We start from the raw sequence: 13,761 nt of genomic DNA, 5'->3' as shown, positions 1-13,761 counted from the left end.
TCGAATGCCCGGTGAACGTCATACCTCAGCGTGTGTAGTGCCAACAATAAAATTCGGAGGCGGCGATGTTATAGTGTGGTCGTATTTTTCATGGAGGGGGCTTGCAGCACAGACCTACATTGATGTTTTAAGCACCTTCTTACTTCCCACCGTTGAAGAGCAATTCGGTGATGGGGACTGCATCTTTCAACACTATCGAGCTCCTGCTCATAATGCGCGGCCTATGGCGGAGTGGTTACACAACAATAACATCCCTGTAATGATCTAGCCTGCACAGAGTCCTGACCTGAGCACTATACAAAACCTTTGGGATGTTTTGAACGCCGACATCGTGCCAGGCCTCAGCGACCGACATCGATACCTCTCCTCAGCACAGCTCTCCGTGAAGAAGGGGCTGCCAATTCCAAGAAACTTTCTAGCGCGTGATTGAACGTATGCCTGCGAGAGTGGAAGCTGTCTTCAAGGCTAAGGGTGGACCTACGCCATACTGAATTCCAGCGTTACAGATGGAAGATGCCACGAAGTTGTAAGTCATTTTCAGCCAGGTGTCCGGATACTTTTGATCACATAGTGTGCCTCGCGGTACTACGATGCTCGAATCTACTTGTGAAATCGGAATTGCTACGGACTGGAATCCGTTACGGAGGAGGGAAGTCCTTGGGCATCGCACGACGCTTCACTTTCATTTAACGGCCCTTAGAGTGATGATAGTTCATCTCTGATCGCGGGAATGGTTGGCCAGCATGCGTAGAATTCAGTTCCACGTTTTGGAATTAACGATACGACGAATGGCTAGTGTCTTGGTGAGGGCAAGTGTGACCGACCCCGCCGTTACCGAAACCCCCTCGACGCATCGTGTCCTTCGAGAACACTGACACGGCCATAGAATTTTGATCAGGGTGGTCGACAGTCACGGCGGCCGGCGTAGCGCAGCACAGCGTGTCTTTACGTGAGTATTAACAGATCGGTTCCATTAGTTTGAGGCAGCGTAATGCTGGACCACGAGACAGTGCAGGAAGAACTCTCCAAATTGCTGGACAGAGGGCAGCCGCTGGAGGGGAAACCTTTCCTCACAAAGTTCATGCAGGATGCACTAACGGAGGCCATTAGTCAGAGAGCACCGAATAAATCTCCTGGACAGGACGGTTTATCGATGGAATTTTATTGTACCTTGGTTTTGTCATGGCCTTCACATGGATTGCTATGTACAATGGTCTTCCCGAAGGTAATGCCTCCTATTTTTCTTCGTGGAAACTACAGGAGACACATAAATCACAACAGCATAGCAAAATATAGCTCTATTTCGGCTACGGAGTGTCATTTTTCGTGTAGTCACCACCAGTTTTTATGCACTTTGGGCAGCGATGATCCAGAGCACACATTCCTCGCTTGTAAAAATCGTAAATAGCTGAGGCTAACCACTTCCTTACAGCTTTGACAACAGCATCAGAGTCCTGAAAATGTTCGTCTCATACTCTTTCAGAGGCCCAAAAAGATGAAAGCCTGAAGGCCCTAAACCGGGACTGTACGGTGGATGGGGTAAGTCTAGCGGAATTTTGCAATGAGATGCATGGTCACAAAACTGGTGTGGGGCCTGGCCGTATCATGTTGCTGGTGAAAGTTGGTGTTCTTCTCTGGCCGTACCCTGGAAATTTGGGGTTTTAGCTTAGTCAGTGTCGTCTTGTAGCGTGCAGAATTGACACTTTCTCCAGGCTCCAGGTTATCCAAAAGAGACACCCTGACGATACCAGAAGACTGTGCACATCACTTTGCCTGCAGGCGGTTGTGTCTTGAAATTCTTCTTTGACAAAGAATTCACATGCCGCCATTCCATGTGTGTTTTGTATTCCGACTCGTTGAGTTGACACTACGTATCATCTCCAATGACGATGCTATTCAGAAAATGTCACTTTTAGTTTCTTATTTGTCAAGCAGATCCTGACAAATTTCCATTCTATGAGTTATTTTCTCTCTGTAAGCATCCACAGGACCAATCTGGTTCAGGCTTTGTGATAACCAAGATGTTCTAACATTGTTTCCTAGGCATTACAGCTGACAATCAGCTTTGCACACAATTCTCAGGTCGTTATCCGCCAATCAGCACGGATGAGTTGGTCAAGCCGTTCTTCATTGAGAGGGATGACAGCTGCGCAGGGTCAAGGAGGCCGTGGCTCATCACAAGTAGTCAGGCTACACCGATGCGGCTCCACATTACATTGTTGCCAAATTTATTCAAGATGGAGGCGATGACGTCATCCAAGATGGCGGCCTGTTGACTTGGCAACAGCACACAACGTCATTGAAGATGGCGTATTTTGGCAGGAAGTTTCAATTTTGGCGGGAAGATAGATCAATTGGGCTACCTCCACCAACCTAACCCTCCAGAAAAAAACTGGCAGGAAATTCAAATTCCAGCAGGATAATGCATCACACCTAAGAAAACAGGCCAATTGCGCTATGTCCACTAACCTAACCCTCCATAAAAACATTGGTCACAATTTCAAATTCCAATACGATAATTGGTCACACATACGAAAAATGGTCTGAAATAGGCCAATCGGGTCACATCCACTAACCTAAGTCCACCTCATCCTACAAATTCTCGCCAAGTTTGAATGTTGGCGGTCACTTATGTTTTCGCTGCTAGGTTATGAAAATCTTGCAGTCGTTAACGGTAACCATGTCAGTTATCAGAGGACTTCCAGCTCATGTGTGAAGAAACTTGACACACTCCTCCAAAGGAGCTTTCATTAATCCGATCGCCCTGCTAGCACACTGGACTTGCATTCGGTAGAACGATGGTTCAATCCCGCGTCCGGCCATCGTGATTTAGGTTTTCCGTGATTTCCCTAAATCGTTGCAGGCAAATGCTGGGATGGTTCCTTTGAAAGGGCACGGTCGATTTACTTCCCTGTCCTTCCCTAATCCGATGAGACCGATGACCTCCCTGTCTGGTCTCCTCCCCCAAACAACACAGCGCGATCGCCCCTGTCGCATCTTGGGTGTAAAATCGAGACTTCAGGGTCATAAGTAACTTAGCGGTAAGAGCTTGTGATGAACTGCAATCGTTGTGTACACATTTGCCCGACTGATTCGCTTTTTACAGAGTTAGTGACGGAATTACTTGTAATTTTCACATGTCGAACGCTGCTGCTTAGTGTTTATCTGTTTCCTTGTAGGATGTATCCCTCGCTAGTAATTATCGTTTTATGTAGGCCTTATACAGGCATCGTGTAATTTCTGAACAGTGATCGGGTGTGAACGGTGGACACTATACGTCTCGGCAAAGCTATATTCAGCTCGTATCATGTAAAGCAAATCTTTTACCATTCGATAAGGTAGTTCAGCGTAGAGAAACTGTGGAGAAGGATGTATGTCCGATAGGTGGGAAAGGTATTTTATCTAACATTAAAGCCAGTTTTTTAAGTGCAGGAAGTTGTACTCTTAGGAGTGTGTGTATTTATGTTCTCTGTCCTACCAATACCTTCCAAGTACAGATCCTAGACTTTAGTACTATAATTTAGAGTTGATATATTGTTTGATTTATGTAAAAATGTGTCCAACTCAATTCGTTTCGAACTCCATCGCGTGCAAACATAAGTCTTTTCTTGTCCTTCTGAACTGTATGCTATTATATTAAGGCACTTTAAAATCTGTTACTATACATCGATAAGTAGTGCTAGGCTCCTCGACATGCTCACATCTCGAGAAACCTCATGCACTTGGCTGGGGTTGGGACTTGGAGAGCTATATTCATTCACGAGACGTGGGGTGTAGTGCTCTTCTTCTGATCGCTTGGAGATTAATTTTCTAACGGTGCTGCAGGGTGTTTTGGTCAATGACTGTGTGAGGTTGGTCTTTTACCGTAAGATGGAGAAAATGCTCTGTGACTCCCATACGCTGATAGATAGATCGTAAATTAAACACTATGCTCGAAGTGTTACAAATATGTACAGCGTTGTATGATGTACTTTGATCATGTATGTGTTCGAGAATTAACAATGAATGGACGTACTGCACAGTAATCCACTCACATTCGTAATCATACTCGTAAAGTGATGTAAAAGGGGTGGTTTAGCTGTCATACTGGAATTGGGGGCCATGCTGTTACATCAATGGCCGGTGCTGAACGTAGTATAAAATTCTTCTCACTATCAAGTCTGTTGCTTAATATTACAGTACATCGAATGTGTAATTTCAATCACATCCGCGCATCGGTTACCACATAATGATTGAATGACAATGCTTGTTTGAGTTGGAGGGAGAGTTTTGGCGGCTGGGGTATACCACGTGGGGTGGTTAGCACTGGAACAGTGATCGCCTACATGAATGCAGTATGATGAAAGAGTCGAAACGGAACGTAGAGTTATCAGCTATTACGTCAGTGTGAGAGATGAGTGTAAATGTAGAGCTCCTGAATCACATTCGGACTGTAATTTGGAGACTACTCAACGTGAGCATCCTCTTCCGGTTTCCTTATGTTGTAGCTGTCCCTTATTTAAAATCACCCTGTGTGTGTCATGTTATGGTATCAGCCCTAAGAACATGATTTACACCGTGCAACGTCTAGTTTCCTGCGAAAGCCCGTCGCTCAGAACTTCTTAATGTCAGTTTAGAACCTGGCGCAGGCCTCGAAGTCGTGGGAGAAAAGGAAATGTTTGGTGTTGTACAAAAGCGTGTTAGAAAACGGTGTTTGAAACATGAGCAGAGGGACCGTCTCATACCATAATTCGCTTAGAGTGTAGGTGATGAAAGTTTAAAGTGGTCTATGCAGTGTTTTTATATTTAATATGATCGTCTCCACATAGGCAGCTGCGGTTTGGTGTGTCGGACTTGGTGAACCGTTAGTAATGCCGTGGTGGCTGTACGCTACACTATTCTAGGGAAGTATTGTGTCTCCGCGCTGGAGGCCCACCGCAGCTGTAAGTAACTGCAGCCGCATCAGTGCCTAGGTGACGTGTAAATAGGATGAGCTTTTGTAGGTGGTAATTTTTCTATGTTGGACGGGTGGAGAATAATGATGATATGATGTCTGGCTGATTGATTTGAATGGACGCGGATGTGTAGTACTTGTATCGACTTTGAAGTCGTAGGCCATTGGGCGCAATTCCTTTAAATGGACCAAACACGCTCCTGTTGCAGTAACTCTGGTCGTTCTGTTTCTACATGGAGTGCGGAATGTCTTGGGTATGTGTTTCTCAGACTTCTGCTCACTTACGACTTAAATTGGAACTAACACTTGCGGAAGGCTGTAGAAATGGAAGCGACTACAAGATGCGTAGGGTGTAACTAAAGGAGGTTGTAACTTTGCTGTAGCAGACAGGTTCGAGGAAGCTGACTCGTTTAGAGATATGAGAGTGAGTGAAATATGATTGACATGTGGGTGTGAGGCTACGCAAGTATGTGCTTGAATGGAGAGACCTCATTCCAAATGATGGATATAATTTCTAACGTATAGCGTAACACTAGAGATCTGAGTAGCTGGTGTACATTTTTCCCTTTAGGACCTCAATCGACACATCATCTACTACTACTGTTTGTGGTCCTTGTCAATCAGTCATCGACTATAGCTCAGTGGATGTATCGTGGAACGTCTGATATGGTCTCGAGACAGAATGCGATGGAAATATTAGACAGAATGCGATGGAAATAGTATAGAATTATATGTTTGAGGGAGTCGAAAATACCTGTTACATACCACGTTCCTTAGCCAAATCACTTTCAAAGAAAGTTCATTGATTTTATCACAAGGTTGAATCGTCGGTTGATAATACGTATTCGTACGATCAGTGTCACGCTATTTGCCCGGAAAACACCACCACATTCAGAGGTAATGTCGTACCTCGATTTGTAAAGCGGGTATAGCATGTAAGACGGATACTTATGTGCACTTGTAGAACGAAGACCGCTTGTGACAGTAACATGCGGTAGCAGTTGGGATAGAGGTTTTTTGCTTTAACATCTGGTCGATTACGTCTATGACACAGTGGTGGGTCTCGCAAGAAGAATGTAAGACACATGCACACGAACTGTTGATTTTGGGTCAGTATTATGTCGTATCATAGGCAAACACTTATTCACGAAATAGACAATTTTTTCGAGTGCTGTGCAGGTATAAAAGATAACTGCACTGTTTCTGTAAAATGTGTATATATTGTATTTTAAAGTTGTTGTTGCTTAGAAGTCTATATATTGCATTGTAAGGTTAATTTGATTTACCTTAAGGCCTGACTAGAGAGGATGACTGTGTGTCCTATTGTGAGAGATGTATAGATTGAACACATCGATAAAGACTACGGTATGAGAAAGAGCTTTTATGTGGAAAATTATAAGCGCTATAGATACAGAAGCACAGTCGTCAAGAGGACACATTACGTGTACAATGATTGGTGCCTGACTGTAGCAGAAATGGTGGTATTTAATTGTAGTTACATTGGTAAATATATTCCGGGCTTCGACTATTCTTGTCATTCTGATATGTACTTGATAAAGTGGAGACAATTTAGCGGATTTAACTGTCAATGCAATTTAGCGAGCTGTGTAAAATAATGGCTGGAAGTCCGAGAAAGAATAGGTGGATGGTTCTTCGATACCTGCGGCATAAGTAATTCGGCGTGTAAATTCAGTAAGAGCCAATCAGAATGCTCTATTCTTCGACATCGTTTGTGCTGTGATATAGGAGTCCTTACATAGCGGAGTGACCGTTTGCGTATGTCGAAATCTGGAAGGGTAAGACGTTAGGTTCGCTGGGGAGACTGCATTCGGCGTTATTTTCGTAAACAGGTTGTGATAGGATAATAATTTTCGTGCATACAAGCTGAGGCATCAAGACGCGTCAGGGGAGATTCCACTCTCCAGCAAAACAACTTTGGCGCCGTCCGACTGAGGGCTGTGACGTGAGTGGCTGCTGGACCAGTAGCGCGCGCGGGTTAGCGCTGACCGGTGGCGCCGGGGGTAGCCTCCTCTGCTGGCGACGATTTCAACTAAGTCAGTTGGAGTCTGGACCTAGTGCCGAACGCACTGGGTGTTGCCATCTCGACGATGTGTACTAAGTCTGTTGGAGCATAAGTGATGACCGTACTGCTTGAAATAAAGACTTCAGTCCTTTTTCCCGCCAATTGACAGGAGGTGACTCAGGGTAGTACAAGTGTACTTTATCTGATGTGATTTTCATAGCCTAGCAGCGAAAACATAAGTGACCGCAAAATTCAAACTTGGCGAGAATTCGTAGGATGAGGCAGACTTAGGTTAGTGGATATGACCCAATTGGCCTATTTCATACCATTTTTTCGTAGGTGTGACCGATTATCATATTGGAATTCGAACTTGTGACCAATTTTTTATGGAGGGTTAGGTTAGTGGACGTAGCCCAATTGGCCTATTTTCTTAGGTGTGATGCATTACCATGTTGGAATGTGAATTTCCAGCCAATTTTTTTCTGGAGGGTTAGGTTAGTGGATGTAGCCCAATTGACCTATCTTCCCGCCAAAATTCAAACATCGTGTCAAAATCCGACATCATGAATGATGTCCTCTGCTGGTGGCTATGTGTACTATGCCAGTTGGACTCTGAACCTCATGGCGAACACACCTGCGTGATATTGTTTAAATAATAATAAAGACAAGTCAGTTTTTGAAGCCATTATCGTAGGTGTGCCACATTATCATGTTGGAATTTAAACTTTCCACGAGTTTTATTGGGGAGGGGTTAGGTTAGTGCATGTAGGCCAAGTGTACAATCTTACACCATGTGGGTGATACACTGGGTCCAGCCATCTTGACTGACATCATGGTCGCCACATTGGATGACATCACAGTGGCGTCCTCTGGCGGTGGCGCTGTGTACTAAGTCAGTTAGAGTCCAGACCTCATGGTGAATACACTGGGTGTCGCCATCTTGGATTTCGTCACGGATGAGAGCGCCTTAGGAGATGGTGACTGAGGTTAGTAAAGTGTCTTTTGTTTCACACCATTTTGTTAGCTTAGTAGACATATGGGAACTGAATTTTGTTTACCACAAAAATTAAAAGTTGGTGGCAGTTTGTAGGAAGAGGTGGCGGTCGGGTGACTTAGGTTAGTGGAGGTAGGCCAAGTGAGCTATTTGCCTGCGATTTTCTTTGCTTAGTAGAGATAAATGGTTCAAATGTCTCTGAGCACTATGGGACTTAACATCTATGGTCATCAGTCCCCTAGAACTTAGAACTACTTAAACCTAACTAACCTAAGGACATCACACAACACCCAGCCATCACGAGGCAGAGAAAATCCCTGACCCCGCCGGGAATCGAACCCGGGAACCCGGGCGTGGGAAGCGAGAACGCTACCGCACGACCACGAGATGCGGGCTAGTAGAGATAAGAGCGGTGTGGCGCATTATCCTGTTGGAATTTGAACTTGCCGCCCTTTTCTAGGGGGTTGGGGGTTAGGTTAGTGGATGTAGCCCAAATGGTCTATTTTCGCGCCATTTTCATGGTGTGATGCATTATCCTGCTGGAATTTGAATTTCTCACAAGTGTTTTTCTGGAGGGTTAGGTTGGTGTAGGTATCCGAATCGGCCTATTTTCCCACCAAAATTCAAACTTCTTGCCAAAATCCGCCATGTTAGATGACGTCGTGCGCTGTTGCCAAGTCTACAGGCCGCCATATTGGATGACGTCGTCGCCGCCAATTTGAATAAATTTGGCAACAATGGAATGTGGGGTCCCATCGGCGTAGCCCCACTACTGTCATGCACTTCCCACCATATTCAAAATGTTGTACACAAGTGTTGATGGATTTCAACTGGCGCATTTTATTCACCAGTAAGGAATTCAGTCACACATCGCTATTTCATACGAGCGTCCCTATCAGACTCCACTTTGGAACACTCCTCTGCACGCGCCAACAACCGCAGTACAATAGAACCACCTGAAAATGAAAGAGGAATGTTTAAGCGTAGCACTACTTGTACGACATCTGGCGCGGACATCCAAAGTCTTCCCAAAAAATGGGAGGCATTACTTTCGGAACGACCCTGATATGATCTTCTGTCACCAGCGTTTGAGATACCTGCGGAATGTACGGACGATATAATCATACCCATCCCTGAGCCGAGCAATGAATGGAGACTGGAGGACTACCGGTTGTTAACGCTCTTGAACTCTGACTACAAAATCTTCACGTGCGTTCTTTGAGCCCGTATCAAGTTACTGGTTTCAGATCGCCTGGTGACTCATCAGACTCGTCTCAGAGGTAGGAGTACTATTCGTACTGCGCTGGTCGATAGCCGGTAGTTCATCGCCTTGGCGGTGACCTAAGGACTACGTGCACGATTGATCGCGGTCGATTTTGACCACACATTTGATATGATGGATCAGATGTCTTTGGTCTCAGTAATCTAAAGATTGGCAGTCTCACATGAATTTGTTGCGCTGACTATGGGACTATTGTGTTGTGTCACGATAGTTGCGACGGGGCTGGCCCCTGACGGTCCAGTTATACACGATGGCGTAGGAGCCCTACCTCTATGATTTTGGAAGGTGGCTGGAGAGAGAGATGATGCGACACTTGACCTAACAATGCCACCCTTGTGTAGATGATGTGTTCTTATCAACGCGGAAGAACGATGAAGTACACATGATAATGACTTTCATACAGCAATACAGTATTGTGATGGGAAATGTCTTAAAGCTCCGGAAGCCACGCTGCTGAATGTTGGTGGGGGCTTTTGACAGGTAGAGGAGGGACTGCGCATATTGGTGCCAACGATGAAATCCTCAACTTTCACGTTCCATGAAGACGTTCAGAGAACGGCAGCACACAGTTAACGGCGCGTTTTGAAAGTGACACAGACTTTGGTACATTGCAACGTTTACGAACGATACACATTGAACAGAGTCCGCCCCAGTAGCTGCGTGGTCAGCGTGACGGATTGCCGTCCTCTGGGCCCGGGTTCGATTCCCGGCTGGGTCGGAGATTTTCTCCGCTCAGGGACTGGGTGTTGTGTTGTGTTCATCATCATTTCATCCCCATCCGGCGTGCAGGTCGCCCAATGTGGCGCCGAATGTAATAAGACCTGCGATATGGCGGCCGGACCTGCCCCGCGAGGGGCCTCCCGGCCAATGACGCCAAACGCCCATTTCCATTTCCACATTGAACAGAAGGTCGCTAACGTAAATGTGAGCTTGGCATCAAGATTCACACACGCATCTCACGTTCTGCCCTTAACACGTACAATGGCTACGAGACTGCTATCGACGTTAGACGCGAGTGTGAGTGCGTTCCATCTCTTTTAAAATTCAATACGCAATACTCACACTATCACCGGGCGAGAGTGGCCTCGGACTGGCGAACGTGACTGACAAGACCCGGCTGTTTCAGTTCTACATGGTGTCCCGACTGTGACGCAGGCGCAGGGAATGTCATATTCTTACTAGACTGCAGACCAGAACACAGGCACTCACATAAGTGGCACCACCAATTAATGTGCGTCATGTATCACCAACAGCATCACACTACGTAACGTTTTTATTTGGAGCTGATCTACGTTACAGCGGGCTCCCCAACGATTCTGTCACCGACGTTATGTACTGTGTACCACATCCTGCAGCGATGGCGCCTGATGAAAGTCACAGAAAGGAAATAGCCGGGTAAGAGCTGGAAACAGATATAGTGCGTATCACAAAACAACCATCTCTCGTCAAGAGTTCGGTCGCGGTGGTACGAGACGGTTAATCGAAAATTCGCCACGAACCATCGACGCCATGCCATTAATCTGCCAAATTCCCTGTTATGTCTAAACTGCATGACGGTCGCCAAATAAATACTCCGTAGTGCCCGGTGAGGCGACTGAGGTGTGGCACGGAAAATTATAACTATCTTATTATTTACTTCCACCCCCCCTCCCCCTCCCATGAGATATAACCGGATACTCCTTACTTTCCTCAGGAGACGTACTTCCCGGTGTCTAAGACAAATGCAGTGACTTGTAAAAGGGAGGTGGTAGTTGGTTACCTATATAATGAGTTGGTCAAGGATAAGATGACCTTATGGACTTTTCTTCAGGGGGCACACGCGCAGATACAGCTGCGCTGACAATGAAAGTAAGAGTTTCATAATTACTTTATATTCACATTTTCTGACCCACGGGATGCAGATTGTGTACCAAGTGCGAGATGAAGAAAGAGAAAATATGAACTACGTTTCTTTTTCCATCCCACACACGAACCCGAGATTTTTCATAAAGTAAAGATAACCCTGCCCTGCGCCACTTTTGTCGAATGGGTCGGTACAGGGTTCTTTACTTCACTGGAAAACAGGGCTGAACGGCCCCGATATGAGTTTTGCTTGCTGGAGGTCCTATTACCTCGTTTTGTTGTACGTCCATGTTTCTTCTTTTTACGTTGTTTCGCCCCCACCAGCAGTTTAGTGGAAAACTATACACATCAAGAAAAGTTTTGCATCATCTCGGTTCCGAGAGTTCCGGACCCTGTACAGAAAATAGGAACAGAGGTCAACATAAACATCATTTCGGCCCATTTTATTTCCTCATGAAAGCCACACATTGCATGTTATACCACCAGATAGTGAGATCTTCAGAGGTGGTGGTCCCGATTGCTGTACACACCGGTATCTCTAATACTCAGCAGCACGTCCTCTTGCATTGATGCATGCCTATATTTGTCGTGGCATACTATTCTCAAGTTCATCAAGGAACAGTAGGTCCACATTGTCCCACTCCTCAAAGGCGATTTGGTCTAGATCCCTCAGAGTGGTTGGTGGGTAACTTTTTCCATAAACAGCCCTTTTCAATCTACCCCAGACGTGCTCAATAGGGTTCATGTCTGGAGAATATGCTGGCCTCTCTAGTCGAGCGATGTCGTTATCCGGCCGAGAGGTTCTAGGCGCTACAGTCTGGAAGCGTGCGACCGCTACGGTCGCAGGTTCGAATCCTGCCTCGGGCATGGGTGTGTGTGATGTCCTTAGGTTAGTTAGGTTTAAGTAGTTCTAAGTTCTAGGGGACTGATGTCTTCAGAAGTTAAGTCCCATAGTGCTCAGAGCCATTTTTTGGAGGATGGCTTCACGTATCGTACAGCCGTCAAGATACCTTCCATGACAACCTGCGGCATACGTCGGCCCCACATAATGCAACCCCAAAACAACATTGAACCTGCACCTTGTTGCACTCGCTGGACTGTGTGTCTAAGGCGTTCAGCGTAACCGGGTTGCCTCCAAACACGTCTTCGACGATTGTCTGGTTGAAGGCATATGCGACATTCATCGGTGAAGAGAACGTGACGCCAGTCCTGAGCGGTCCATTCACCACATTGTGGTTGCAAACATGGACCTCACCATGGACGTCGGGAGTGAAGTTGCGCATCATGCAGCCTACTGCGCACAGTTTGAGTCGTAACACGACGTCCTGTGGATGGACGAAAAGCATTATTCAACATGACGGGGTTGCTGTCAGGGTTCCTCCGAGCCATAATCCGTAGGTAGTCGTCATCCACTGCAGTAGTAGCCCTTGGGCGGCCTGAGCGAGGCATGTCGTTGACAGTTCCTGTCTCCCTGTATCTCCTCCATGTCTGAACAACATCGCATTGGTTCACTCCGAGACGGCTGGACACTTCCCTTGTTGAGAGCTCTTCCTAGCACAAAGTAACAATGCGGACGCGATCGATGATGATGATGATGATTAGTGTTGTAGGGCGCACAACAGCGAGGTTATCAGCGCCCGTTCCCAAAAGTTCAATTCAGAGCCGAATCGTGAGAGAAGTGGTATTGTTCAAATTGCAAGATTGGACACAGCACATCAAAACAGGGAGATAAAACTAAAAATGAAATAGCAGTACAAACAGGGAAAAATAAGTAACGGTGGCTGAGTGACCACTTACAAATAATGGGTGACCAAACCACTGGACAGCACATTAGGACTTCAATCCCAATATTTTGGGAAGAAGGCCAGACATCACACAAAAACGTAAAACCCTAGTGACATTCGCCTCATTATTAGTTAAAAGAGAGTGGAGGTCTGGTGGGAAACCGAAATCTGCCCTCAAACCTGCATATAAAACACACTCAGTTAAAATATGCCGTATCGACAACTGTGCCCCACATGTCTGACACGTTGGTGGCTCCTCACGACGTAACAGAAAACCATGTGTCAAAGGACAATGTCCTATTCTAAGCCGTGTAAGGGCTACTTCCTCAGCGCGTCGTTGTCGGAAGGAGGTGAGCCACGGTCGGACAGAATCCTTCACCGCTCGCAACTTATTATCCCTCACGTCCAGCCACTGAGCCTCCCACCAACGCATGACCTTCCGAGTCACGAAAGACATAATGGCCTGCAGGGGGACGGAACAGCGAGCAGGAGGTGGGATGGAGCAAGCCTCCTTGGCAGCCGCATCTGCAAGTTCATTTCCAGGAATCCCTATGTGCCCTGGAACCCAGCAGAAAATCACATCCTTACCCTGCTGTTGCAAGAGCAGGAGTGCGTCCTGCACCTCTTGCACCATCCGATCTGCTGGGTACATTTGTTGAAGAGCGTGGAGAGCACTTTGGGAATCGGAGCAGATGAGAAATTTCGTGCCACGATTGCGGCGCATATGCTCTAATGCTTGCAGAATGGCAAACAGTTCTGCATAGTAAACTGAGAACTGCTCTGGGAGCCCTATCCGATGGACAGTATCGGGAAACACAGCAGAGCAGCCCATAAAATCCCCCTGTTTAGAACCATCCGTGTAAACAGGAGTAAAATCGGAATGGCGTTCTAAAATCTCAGTAA

This window comes from Schistocerca piceifrons, chromosome X (genome assembly GCF_021461385.2).
Source record: "Schistocerca piceifrons isolate TAMUIC-IGC-003096 chromosome X, iqSchPice1.1, whole genome shotgun sequence".
Classification (NCBI taxonomy): domain Eukaryota; kingdom Metazoa; phylum Arthropoda; class Insecta; order Orthoptera; family Acrididae; genus Schistocerca; species Schistocerca piceifrons.
This window is presented reverse-complemented; position numbering follows the sequence as displayed.